This window comes from Zalophus californianus, chromosome 10 (assembly GCF_009762305.2).
Source record: "Zalophus californianus isolate mZalCal1 chromosome 10, mZalCal1.pri.v2, whole genome shotgun sequence".
NCBI classification, from domain to species: domain Eukaryota; kingdom Metazoa; phylum Chordata; class Mammalia; order Carnivora; family Otariidae; genus Zalophus; species Zalophus californianus.
Genome location: NC_045604.1, coordinates 45,674,973 through 45,689,324, shown reverse-complemented (window position 1 = coordinate 45,689,324; position 14,352 = coordinate 45,674,973). Strand labels below are relative to the sequence as shown.

Below are 14,352 nucleotides of genomic sequence, written 5' to 3'. Positions count from 1 at the left end.
TAAGAAATCCAGTTTTAGGAATGTATCTTACAAAAGTACTTGCACAAGTGTGCAAAGAAATATATACATGGATGTTAATTTTTACATTGCTTGTGTTTGTAAAAACCTGAATATAATTTTATTTTTGGTTAAGTAAATTTTAGTATTCTGTACAGTACTGTATACCATATAACTGTTAAAAAAGGATAAGATAAAGCTACTGCTCAACATCACTCATCATCAGGGAAATAAAAATCAAAATCACGATGAGATACCACCTTACACCTGTCAGAATGGCTAAAATTACTACACAGGAAACAATAGATGTTGACAAGATTGCAGAGGGAGGCGAACCCTCTTACACTGTTGGTGGGAATGTAAGCTGGTGCAGGCATTCTGGAAAACAGTATGGAGAGTCCTCAAAAAGTTAAAAATAGAACTACCCTATGAGTCAACATTTGCACTACTACCTATTTACCCAAAAGATACAAAAATACAGATTCAAAGGGACACATGCACCCTCATGTTTATAGCAGCATGATCAACAATAGCCAAACTATGGAAAGATCCCAAATGTCCATCGACTGATGAATGGATAAAGAAGATATGTGTGTGTGTGTGTGTGTACACACACACACACACACACACACACACACACACACAATGGAATAGTATGCAGCCATCAAAAAATGAAATCTTGCCATTTGCAACAATGTGGATAGAACTAGAGGGTATTATGCTAAGCAAAATAAGTCAATCAGAGAAAAACAATTATCATATGATCTCGCTGATATGTGGAATTTGAGAAACAAGGCAGAGGATCATAGGGGAAGGGAAGGAAGAATGAAACAAGATGAAACCAGAGAGGGAGAGAAACTATGAGACTCAGTTTCAGGAAACAAACAGGGTTACTGGAGTGGGGGGCGGTGAGAGAGATGGGGTGGCTGGGTGATGGACACTGGGGAGGGTATGTGCTATGGTGAGTGCTGTGAATTGTGTAAGACTGATGAATCACAGATCTGTACCCCTGAAACAAATAATACATTTTATGTTAATTTAAAAAAAGATGTGGTACACACACACACACACACACACACACACACATACATACACATACACATACACACACACCACGATGGAATATTACTCAGCCATCAAAAAGAATGAAATTTTGCCATTTGCAGGGCGCCTGGGTGGCTCAGTCAATTGGGCATCTGCCTTCGGCTCGGGTCGTGTTCCCAGGGTCCTGGGATCAAGCCCCACGTCGAGCTCCCTTCTCGGCGAGTAGCCTGCTTCTCCCTCTCCCTCTGCCTCTCCCCCTGCTTGTGTTCCCTCTCTCTCTCTCTCTCTCTCTCTCTCTCTCTGTCAAATAAATAAATAAATAAATAATTTTTTTTAAAAACTTGCCATTTGCAATGACATGAATGGAGCTAGAGTGTATTATGCTAAGTGAAATAAGTCAGAGAAGGACAAATACCATATGATTTCACTCACGTGGAATTTAAGAAATAAAACAGATGAACATAGGGGAAGGGAAAATAAAGGGGGGGGGAAGCAAACCATAAGTGACTCTTAAAGACAGAGAACAAACTGAGGGTTGATGGAGGGAGGTGGGCGGGGGATGAGCTAAATGAGTGATGGGTATTAAGGAGGGCACTTGTGATGAGCACTGGGTGTTATATGTAAGTGATGAATCACTAAATTCTACACCTGAAACCAATTTTACCATACATGACAAATAACTAGAATTTAAATAAAAACTTGGAGAAAAAAGCTACAAGTACTGACATAGAAAAAATATGTTATCAAGTGAACAGTCAAGTTTCTCAGCAATATATGTAATATGTACCATATATTCTATTTTCATAATACAAACATTCAAAAGAATATACACCAAACTATTAAGAGAAATTATATTTAAGGAAAGGAGAACTTTTGAGGACTTTCAGTTTCTAAATTATTTTTTAATTTTTTTTTTAAAGATTTTTTATTTATTTGTTAGAGAGAGAGAGCGTGGGCGAGAGAGTGAGCAAGGGTACAAGCAGGGGGAGCTGCAGGCAGAGGGAGAAGCAGGATCCTTGCTGAGCAAGGAGCCTGATGCAGGACTCCATCCCAGGGCAGTGGGATCATGACCTGAGCCGAAGGCAGACGCTTAACCAACTGAGCCACCCAGGCGTCCCTATTTTTTAATTTCTGTATCATCTGCATGTTTCACACTGGAATAAAACATTGAGTTTTATCATAAAAGCAGTAAAGATAAAATTACATGTAAAAAGTAAACATAAAAATGAGTGAAATTTCTGCACATATCTACCTATTATTAACTGAAGGATGGAGATAAAGAAAAAAGCTGTTCTAGATCAGGCATCATCAGCCAAAGCAAATAGAAAAACTAGAACTTGGAAATTCTTTGTTTCTAGAGATCTAGTTTTGTAGTGGCCTTGAAAATCAGGGAATTGATGTCTTATTACTAGACCTCAATTTCCATTCTCCTAAACATTCCTGACCCTACTTAGTAAGAATTTAGGCTAAACAGGGACCAACCAATGATTACAGAACCCTCAAATAGCAACCCTTTAAAAGTTCTAGGACCTATATAATTATCTTGGGATTCTATTCTTTTCCTGCTCATTTATATCCCACAGTCTCTAGGGGAAATATCAGATGTTGTTTGCTAATTAAACTCCTAGTACTCCCTCCAGAAAGTCCTGCTGGTTTAGCTTGTGATTGCTGGAAACAAGTACAAATTGTAGGTTGAGAATCAAATATTTGAATGTTCCATCTTATATACATCTATTCCAGGGAATTCTAATTTTCTAGACTCTTTGAGATTACCATATGGTAAAAAGCTTGGGCAATATACTAGGCTGGGTTCAAGAGACTTGACCTCTCTTCAGATTGGATCAGATGACCCAAGTAAGGTCTGCAGTTGGGATAGAATGGTGGGGGGGACCGGGGACAGGGGTTTGCAGAGATAGACTCAGGGACTGGCTGAAAAAGACAGGTTGTTTGTCCAAAGTGGTCAAATGCCCAGACCTGGAGCAAGAATAAAATACACAGGCAAGAAGGAAGTCCAAGAAAGCGGGGCACAGGATAAGTTTAACGGGGTATAACACACCTACCTGAAAGCTAAATCAGGGGGTCTAAAGCCAAGTCATCAAGAGTAGCTATCTTTCCTCCTCCTCCAGGAGAGGATGACAAGTGAGGTGAGGAATAAGGGCAAGGTGCAACGTGGCTGGTGTTAGCTGAGGCTGGCAAAAGGACACCCCTGACCTTGATTCTAGATCCTAAAGATTCAGGTGAGCCTCGTCTGAAGACACATGCAGAACAGGGTACTGATTGAGGGTTGTGAGAAGCAGAAGGTTAGGAAAACTAGAGATGGATCCAATAGCATACCAAATTTGCAAAAATCCCCCAACGTAGATGGGAGCAAGAGCCAGGGTCAATGAGAGCTGAACATGTGATAATTGGCTTTCTCTTGGTGCTAATTTCTTTGACCCTCTGACCCTCTCTAGATCAGTCTCTGTTGTGACTTCACATCATGTCCCCAAGCTCCGAATTTTGGAATGTCCCAGGTTTAGTCTTAGGACTTTCTTCCTTCTTAATTTACATCCTCTCTCTGGGTGATCCTATTCAGTAATGTGGCTATAGTGCTACCCATATGTTAACTACTCTCAATTTTCTCAAAACTTACGGATTTCTATAAGTTTCTGGAAAGTTAAGGACCTCTCCAAACTATCCAACTCCCTTTTCAGCCCCTCTACTTGGATGTCTAATAGGTATCTCAAATATAAAATGTCTAAACTAGATCTCCTCTTCGAAATGTAAACAAAGAACAATATATGATTTTTAACTGTCCTTTTATTTGTAGCTATAATATCTATATTGCTTTATAGACCCAAGGGAGTTAAAAGAAGTTGCTCCTTATGATTACTTAAACCACATAAATAACTCAAAATGTGAAATTAATGTTTTAAGTGTATTTGCATACATGTTCATTTATACATTCCCTTAGCAAGAGTCTACAGCTCTTAGCCACACTCAGTAATTCAAAGAGATGTAAGACACAGACCCTATCCTCAAAGAACCTTAGTAGGGGACACAGACACATACCAAATGTGATGAGGTAAATAAGAGAAAGGCAGTAGGAATAGTTCTTCCTGAGGCCCATTTTTAATTACACACTATGGAACAGCACTTCTCAGAGGACTCCAGTCTTGGCAACATTAGCTTTATCCTGAAAACGATAAGAGTTGTAGGTAAATTCACAACTGTGCTAATAGCCAACAATCTCATAAACTCTGTATGTGTCAGGTACTGTGCTAAGTATTTTAAGAAGCATCATCTCATTTAATCTTTATGCCAACTTTATGAAGAGGTTACATAATTATTACCATTTTATGGATTAGAAAATAGAGGTTTAATGCATTTTAGTACTTGCCTAAGTCACCTGAAGTAATAGGGCAGGCAAATCCATATCCTTAACCACTATTTAAACTACCTTCTCACAATTGGTGACCCTGCTTTAACTAGTAATAATGGCGCTAGGTTTTTTTAAATATTTGTACTACAATAAAAAATAAATATACAAATAATCCAAATAGTGAATATCCATATATGTTAGTAATAATAATCCCCAATTATTAAGGATAATTGGATAAAAAGGACTATAGCATAAGAAGTCATGAAATGTTGGGTTCAGTTTTTCAAAGCTCATAAAGATACAGGATTAATCATTTCAAGTTTCCTGCTGATTCCCTTTGGAGATAAGTTACTAGTCCTAAAGTACATTCTGTGTTCTGGGCCTTCTGTTATTACTATAACATAGATAAGCTAAGATGGAAAAATCATCAGACTTGCAAAAGCTAAGAGAATAGAAGCCAAAGCCTATAGAAATATAGTCTTCTAAATTTATTATCTGTTATGCATTGATTTATCACATATGGTGGGAATTTAAACCAGATGTATGCTTACTGGAAGAGGCTATCCCAACACAGACAGGAGAGAGGAATGTGACCTCAGCTTGAAAGTAGAGAATCAGAACTTGGTGGTGGTTCAGAAGTTTCCTTTTATGCTAGTTATATAACAATAAAAGTTCTTCAGTCATCTTTTCAAATTAACTGAGACATCATTTCTTAATCTGGAAGTTGAAACTTCTGGCTTTCGAAATGCAATTATTTTCATATTGAAAAGGTGTAGATTTTGAGTCACTCTTGCTTAATCTAAAGCAAAACATTTTTGGAAAATACAGCTCTTATATGTAAATATTAAAATTTACACATTCCTGTTTGCTTCATTCTCATCTGGAATTTAGATATCAAATTTTAATAGCTAGAATTCAGTAACACATCTTTGTCTGCCATCTGCTTTTTTTAACTGAGGCGTTAAAAAATCTATTCTTTCAAGTCACATTTAAGGGTGTACATCTAAGGGGAAAAAAAAAAGAGCCTAACATGAGTAATCTACCTATAGTTATGTAATCTTTTCATTTTTTAAAACTTAAAAAATCACTATTGAAGAAAACATTTCTCATAGTAAATGCTTTAGTTTGAGAACAGTCTGAACAATAACAACAACAAAAAAACACAATATGGAACAACTTGCAGTCATTTCTCTACTTTTTGAGGGGAAATTATCTTGAAAATCATTAATTGAGCAAAGATGTATTTCTCAAAAGCACTTGTGATTTCGTTTTCAGTTTATTTTTACAATATATTTATGTGACAAGACACTTAAAAAATAATTAGCTAATTTTAGGCAGTTTCTATCACAGGAGGACAGCCCAAGACAACTGATTATACTATGGAGACATGTATATTGACTGCCAAAGAGAGTTAATTTGCTCAAAGCTAGGGTGATCATTGACAGTCTCAAAAAACACAGAAAAAAGGTCCCTTTCTATAAGGAGTTAACAGTAGAAAACTAAACACCTGCCTAAAAGAAACTACCTGGATATCTCATTGTATGTCTATAAACTGCCAAAACAATTGGCTCATTTGTTTAACTTCCCTCAAACAAGTATTGAGCAGTCATTGTGTTCTGGACACTTCTAGGCAACAGGGGAGAAAACAAAAAACATGTAAATGATATGTCTTGCTTACCCAGCTTAAGGTAATTACATGATAACATTTCTTTCTTATGGAGATAAGATTTACATTCAGTGAAATGCATAGATATTAAGTGTACAATTGGATGAGTTTTAACAAAAGTATATATTCATGTAACTACCACCCCAATCGAGACATAAGACACTTCCATCTCCCCTAGAAAGTTCTTTCATGTCTTCCTTCAGTCAGTCTCCCTTCCCAGACAGGCAGTTGTGTTCTGATCTCTATTATTATGCTCTTGAAGTCACATAAATGGAATTATATGGTATGTATTATTTTGTGTCTGATTCTTTTACTCTGTACAGTGTTTTAGAGATTCATTTGTATTGTTGTATTAGTATTTTATGACAAATATTCTTTTATATACATACATGACATTTTTTAAAAATCCATAATCCTGCTGATGGATATTTGTATTTGCTTCCAGGTCTTGGCTACTAAAAATAAAGCTGCTGTTAACACTCTTGGTCAAGTTTTTGTGAATGTAGATTTTCATTTTCTTGGATAAATACCTAGGAGTAGAACTGCTGGGTCATTAAGTGGATATATAATTTTATAAGAAGCTCCCAAACAGTTGTCCAAAGAGATTATATCATTTTATACTCCATCAACAGTGTATGAGAGTTCCACTTGTATAACATGCTCACTAACAATTGATGTTGTCTTTTTGTTTTAGCCATTTTAGTGGGTGTGATGTGGAATTTCAATATGGTTTTAATTCATATTTCCCTGATGACTAGTGATGTTGAGTATTTTTCATGTGCTTATTGGCCACTTTTTGTGAAATGACTGATTTTCGCCTATTTAAAATTTTTTTATCCTTTTATTTTTTATTTGTAGGAGTCTTTCGTATATTATTATATAAGTTCTTTACCAAATATATGTATTAAGAATATTTTCTCAGTTTATGGCTTACAGTTTTTAATAGATTTTTTTTTTTAAGATTTTATTTATTTGAGAGAGAGAGCACGAGCCAGGGGGAGGCAGAGGGAGAGGGAGAAGCAGGCTCCCCACCAAGCCAGGACCCTGACGTGGGGCTCAATCCATGACCTGAGCCAAAGACAGATGCTTAACCATCTGAGCCACCCAGGCGCCCCTAGATTTAATTTTTTTAGAGATGTTTTAGGTAAACAGCAAAATTGAGCAGGTAGTATAAAGAATTCCCATCTACCTCCTGCCCCTACCTATGCATGGCCTCTCCCACTGTCAACACCCTGCACCAGAGTGATACATTTGCTACAATCAACTGACACATCATTATCACCCAAAGTCCATAGTTTAAATTAGGGTACATGCTTGGTGTTATACTATGAGTTTGGACAAGTATATAACATAATGATATGTATCCACCATTGTAGTATCATATCATATAGAGTTCTTTCAATCCCCTAAATTCCTCTTTGTTCTGCCTATTCATCTCTTCATACATCCATCCTCTGACAACCATTGATTTTTCTACAGTCCTGTAGTTTTGCCTTTTCCAGATGTCATATAGCTGGAATCGTATGTAGCCTTTTCAGACTAGCTTCTTCCACTTAATAATATGTACTTAATTTAAAAAAATAACAATAATATGCACTTAATGTTCTTCCATGTCTGTTCATAGCTTGATAGTTCATTTCTTCTTAGTGCTGAATAATATTCCATTGTCTGGACATAACATGGTTTATTTATCCATTAACCTACTGAAGGACGTCTTGGTTGTTTCCAGATTTTGGCAATTGTGAATAAAACGCTTTAAACAACTGTGGGCATGTTTTTATGTGGACATAACTTTTCAACTCATTTGGATAAATACCAAAGAATGCAATTCCCAGACCATGTGGTCAGAGAATGTTAAGTTTTGTAAGAAACTGCCAAATTGTCTTCCAAAGTGTCTGTACCATTTTGCATACCCATTAGCAATAAATGAGAGATCCTATTGTTTCATATCCTTGCCAGGCTTTGGTGGTGTTAGCATTTTGGATTTTGGCCATTCCAATAGGTGTGTAGTGGTATCTTGTTGTCATTTTAATTTGCAATTGTATAATGACGTGGTATTGATCAACTCTTCTTATACTTATTTGCTGTCTGTATCTTCTTGGGTGATATGTCTATTCATTTTTTGATCATTTTTTAGATCGTTCTAATGTAAGAATTTGATATACATATACATTGTAAACAGATTAACACAATCAAGGTAATTAACATATCCAATACTTCACATAGTTAAGATTTTTGTGTGTGGTGAAAATACTTAAGGTCAACTCTTAAATATGGGCTGCTTCACGAATTTGCATGTCATCCTTGCACAAAGGCCATGCGAATCTCTGTATCATTCCAATTTTTGTATATGTATGTGCTGCAGAAGTGAGTACTTGAGGCTTATTTTTTTCCATACATTTTTACAGTTGTTCCAATGCCATTTGTTTAAAAAAGTTCCCAATCTCATTGAATTCACTCGGCACCTTGGTAATATTCAGTTGACTATATATAAACTGATCTATTTTTTATTTCACTGTTCTGTTCTGTACACATACACACACACATTTTATTACTGTGTTGTTTAATCCAGGCTGGATTCATTACTATATTTTTATAATTATTTTATATTTATTATATAAAATTTAATTTTTTAAAAATTTCATTTTTAAGAAAGTAAAATTAAAACATTTCATGGTTCCCTGAAAATATTGGGGGCCCTAGGCACTGTGCCTAAGGCTAATTGGACCTGATAGGGGTAAAACTAGATTCTGCACATGTAGCCCTGTCAGAAACTGGGTGCGGAGGCTTATGAAACTTTCTTTAGGAGCACAGGCGAGGCTTGTGGGCCCTAAGATTAATAGCAAATATCTAGGGGCCTATGATAGTTTACTTTCAATGTTATATTTTCATTGTATTATCCCTATGACTAAAGTCTTGTTAAATATTATGATACTGACTCAGTTGGTCTATGGGGAATTAAGGAAAATATCTTTTTAGTCAGGGTTCTTAGTTGTAAGCAACAAAAGCTGCCTTTGGTTGACTGAGTAGAAAAAGTTTTATTAAAGGGCATGAGGTAGTTAACAAAATGGTTGGGATATTTGGAACATTAGGCTCAAGGCTAAGCCTCAGGAAGAATGCCCAAACCACATCCCATGAATAGGTCTAATGAGGAAAATGTTGCCACCACCAGTCGCTAGAAGTTACAGTTTGTCTCACTGCTGTTCTGTGTGAGGAAGGCAGTTGCAAGAATTATCATTACCGTCATTAGTGTCAATTATTATTTTTGCCAAGAATTCAGTCTTCCAGCCCCTGTAAGTGCAGAGTGAGAGACCAAATGTTTCATTAATAATTATATAAAAACACTGCACCACATATAAGACCCCAAATATCTGAAAACCATAAAGTCAAGAAATAAGGAATTCTCCATTTCTCAAGAATTTCTCAAGGAAACAAAAATACTACATAGTATATATCCTCAAGGAGCGTACAATTTTCTGAAGGAGGTAAGCGTATGCATGACTATTAGTAAAACCATTTTCCTGTGTAATATAAGTGAAAAGATAGGGGAGCAGAGAGGAGGAGACAATTTCAAATCAGGAGCATTTGCACCTTGAAGAATAAGCAAGGAATGGAACATTCCACAATAGAGGGAACCAAGTGGGCAGATAAGCAGAGTTAAATTGAAGGGTGTATTTGAGGTTTTAAAATTTACAACTTTAACAAATTGAATACTGATTTTATTTTTTTTAAAGATTTTATTTATTTATTTGACAGAGAGAGATAGTGAGAGCAGGAACACAAGCAGGGGAAGTGGGAGAGGGAGAAACAGGCTTCCCACGTGAGCAGGGAGCCTGATGTGGGACTCGATCCCAGGACCCTGGGATCATGACCTGAGCCAAAGGCAGACACTTAATGACTGAGCCACCCAGGTGCCCCTGAATACTGATTTTAATACAAGTAATTATATTCCTTTACAAACCAGTTTTCCCTGGACAGTGATAATTATCAACTGACAGCTGGGTCACCTGGGTGACTCAGTCATTTGGGCATCTGACTCTGGCTCAGGTCATGATCTAAGGGTTGTGGGATCTAGCCGGCTCAGGCTCCGTGCTCAGCAGGGAGTTGGCTTGAGATTCTTTATCTCCCTCTCCTTGTGCCCCTCCCGCCGTGCTCTCTCTTTCTCTCTCTCAAATGAATAAATAAATCTTTTAAAAAATTATCAACTGACAAAGCTGTGAACAGGGTAAAGTTACAGTTTGATTTTAGGAATCAAGAGATCCATTTAAGTTTGAAGGGGCAGAAAACAGAAATCAAGGCTAAAGAGAATATATGTGGTGAGGAAATTGAAGGTACTTTAAACTGAAGAAACAGTATATAATTAGAAGAAATATTTAAGTGATAATGGTGTTTTTAATTTAGAAAACACCTTTTTTTTAAGATATTTATTTGAGAAAGAGAGCAAGAGAGAGCACAAGCAGGGTGAAGGGCAGAGGGAGAAGCAGACTCCCCACCAAGCAAGGAGCCTCATTTGGGACTCGATTCCAGGACTCCGGGATCATGACCTGAGCCGAAGGCAGATGTTTAACCAATTGAGCTACCCAGGCACCCTACAAAAGACTTCTGCATATCTGAAGAGACAGAATGAAAAGAGTTTGTGGATGATAGAAGAATAAATGAGGTGAGGAGGATAGGGGAGGATCCTCTGGGGGGAGATTAGGGGAAAGCAGAGACATTGGAAAGAGGAACACTTATTCATATAGGATGTGAAGGAATAAAGAAAATGTAAAGATGTTCTAGAAGTGGAAAGGAAGAAGGGCCAAAGAGCTCATTTACCAATAACTTTGATCTCTATAGAGCAGGAGGTTGAAGGTTAAATAATCTTTGGACAGTGAGGAGTCTCTAGAAAGTAAGCTTTGGGTTTTTTTTATTTATTTATTTATTTCCACACAGAGTGGGGAGGGACAGAGGGAAAGAAAGAATTTCAAGCAGACTCCCTGCTGATCGCAGAGCCTGACATGGGGCTCAATCCCATGACCAGAGTCAAAATCACTTGTTGGATGCGCAACTGACTGAGTCATCCAGGCGCCCCTAGAAAGTAAGCTTTTGCATGGCCTGTTCCCTCTGTCCTAAATGCTCCTCCTCATCACATGGCTTATCCCTCATCCTCTTCAAGTCACCTTCTCAATGAGCCCAACCCTCACACCATATCTGAAATCTCCACCTGCTTCTTGCAGTCCTGAACTCCCCTACCCTCTCCTTTTTCTTTTTTCCCATAGCTCTTACCACCTTCAAACATACTATATGATTTACTTGGTGTTTTTGTTTTCTGTTATCTGTTCCCCCCCATGAGAATGTAAGGCCACAGGACTGGGATTTTTGTCTCTTTTATTTACTTAGAATGATGGCTGATGCTCAATAAATATTTGTTGAATGAATACATAGAAAAGTTAGTGTTGAATTGAGAGCAAAAAACAAAAAAGACAGTTCCTGGAAGAGTTATAGTTGAAAACAGGACTGATAGTTGGTTTAAACCACATTACGGTACTACTTTTTCGAAATATTGACATACTTTTGTAACAGTTGGTAAACATCTGCCTAGGCATCCTTGGCTTCTCTCCCAGGCCCTTAGTTTGCAATTAAAGGGTAAATAAAGTGTGCAGCTAGGCGCCTCTCTCAGACCCTGCTGTGTCAGTTCAAGGTCAGTGCCTCTGCCATACTAGTTAAAATTTTTGAATATGTAGACAGTGTTAAGAAATCAATAAGAGATGGGGCGCCTGGGTGGCTCAGTTGGTTAAGCTACTGCCTTCGGCTCAGGTCATGATCCTGAAGTCCCAGGATCAAGTCCCACGTCGGGCTCCCTGCTCGGCGGGGAGTCTGCTTCTCCCTCTGACCCTCTTCCCTCTCATGCTCTCTGTCTCTCATTCTCTCTCTCTCAAATAAATAAATATCTTAAAAAAAAAAAAAAGAAATCAGTAAGAGATGACCTAAAGGATTCCTGCGCAGACCAGGTTGAGATGAAAAGTATGAATTTAGAGAAAGCCATGTCAACAAAATTCTATGACTTCCTCCAGCAATTATCAGGCTGGAGACCACATAGGTGACAGTAGAGATGATCCAGAAAGGCCAGATGTGATCATGAGAGAACATGGGCTAGAGACTTAAGGTACTAGGAGGGCATTTCTTTCGGATGGTTGACAGTGGAATCCAGGTTAAGGGTAAAATGTCATTAGGAGACTAATGGGTTTGAGGATGTCAGAGGGCTCCCATGAGGAGAGAACCCAGAATGGTGGGTCACCCTACTATCCAGCTCATTTGAACTTTGGGGCTGAAAGACCAGAGAGACAGTGTCAACTTCAGTAATATTTTCCTAGTGTAATATGGATCTGAGGACCTTGCCATTTCAATATTAAATTGAGACAGTACCTCTTTATCATGGTTGTCTTGACATGGGTTCATAGAACATAGTATAATCATGTATGACATGGTACCTGCCCTCAAGATGCTTGTCATCTAGTGGGAGAGGCAAGATGGATATTCTTCAAATAACACATGCCACTTACAAGACTGTGTATGATTATAAATATGATTTAACTTTAAATTCTACAAAACCAATATAAAAGGAGTGGGTAATAGGTAGCATCTGGTAATCATACATTTTTCTTTTGGACTCCATCCCTAGCATATATTATGGTTTTAGCTTCCCTAGAGAATTCTGTATGCCAGTGAAAGCATTACCTTAAGATTATGTTGTAAAGTATACGAATGTAATGCATGTTATCATTGCTGTGATTGGCACCTGTACAAGCTCCAGACCACACCACTCCCATTCCACATTTCCCCTTAGAAAGAGAAGCTCGGAAAATACTTATCCCCTTGCCAAGTAACTATTTCTGTACCCTTCCTTTCACTTTTCAAGAGGTTTTGATTTGCTGTTTGTTTGAATGTTATTAACAATCTGTAAAATGCAGATCCTACTTTGATTTCTACTCGTATATCACACAGTAATCTGTGTTGATTTTTTTTAAGATTTTATTCATTTGAGACACAGAGATAGAGAGAGCATGAGCAGGGGGAGAGGCAGAGGCAGAGGGAGAAGCAGGCTCCCCGCTGAGCCAGGAGCCCAATGCAGGACTCCATCCCAGGACCCCAGGATCATGACCTGAGCTGAAGGCAGACTCTCAACCATCTGAGCCACCCAGGCGCACCTCTGTGTTGATTTTAATTTAATTTGGATCTACTTTTCAGTCTAGACATACGTTTGCCTTGCAATAACAGGTGATATTCATCTTTACATAGGAATATGCTCTTTTTAAAGTGAACTGTGGGTGAAAGTACAGTATTTTTGTGAGAAACTATGTAGTGAGAACACTGCTTGTATTGGAGACGTGGGTGTAAGACAGGAATGATATATTTCTTCCTTAGCTTATTATAATTAGAGATATTTGTAAGAAAATAGAATCACTGTTGCCTAAGTGTTGCTCAGCTCCTGCTGATCAGTTCTCACTCACTGGCACCATCCTTTGTGATATAATAGTTAGTTGCTGTGGAGATGATTATCATGTCATGGAGAAAAAAGACAGGAATTTAAATGAAGAATGAGCAGCAGGAGCAAAAGAACATGCCAAAAGTCAAGCATTTCATCCGGTTTAATTTTCTCTTGCCTTTTTAATGTGTATGGTATATCATAAAGTTGGATGTATCAACCTAAATAATACGGTTTCAGGGTTAATGATGATTAAGAACAAAAGGAAAAATTTAAAAGAAAAGGCAAGACATAATGCTGACATTCTTTACAGAGGCAAGACTAGGTTCAAGTTAAAAAAAAAATAATCATAAACATATACTGTTGGGCCATACCACCATAGTTTAGATAAACATTTAAGCTGTTTGGACAGTTCTGTTGCAGCCTAGCTTTTGAGAGTTGTTGAGGTAACTTAGGCATCGTTCAATAAGCAGGAAGTAGAATGCTGAGATAGAAAGAGAGTGGGCTTTGTAGCAAGCAGTTGGATTGAATAGCACTTACAAGGCAGGTCACTTGATCTTCTTTGAACTTCAATTTCATCAAGTATAAAATTGGAACACATTTGTAGGATTGTTTTCTGGGCTATTAACTGGTATGGACTCACATAATCATACCAGCTACTCACAGCCAATGTCTGTTCTGACTGGTCATTGCATTTATTCTGATAGGTCAGTGCCCATTCTGTGCTAGTTATTGAATATTGAATATTGAATGTCATCTCTGTTAGTTAGGACAAAATAGGCTATGCTGCAGTAACAAATTGTGAAATCTCAGTAGTTT

The 14,352-nt window shown here is 37.6% G+C and overlaps 1 protein-coding gene and 1 pseudogene across 1 annotated transcript in view; one reads left to right on the top strand and one right to left on the bottom strand.

Annotated features, from left to right (window-relative positions):
* The window catches only part of LOC113932603 (basic proline-rich protein-like), a 31,008-nt gene that overhangs the window by 10,714 nt on the left and 5,942 nt on the right, over positions 1 to 14,352 (top strand). The gene's annotated exons all lie outside the window — the stretch shown is intronic.
* LOC113933760 lies at positions 8,336 to 8,435 on the bottom strand (annotated as a pseudogene).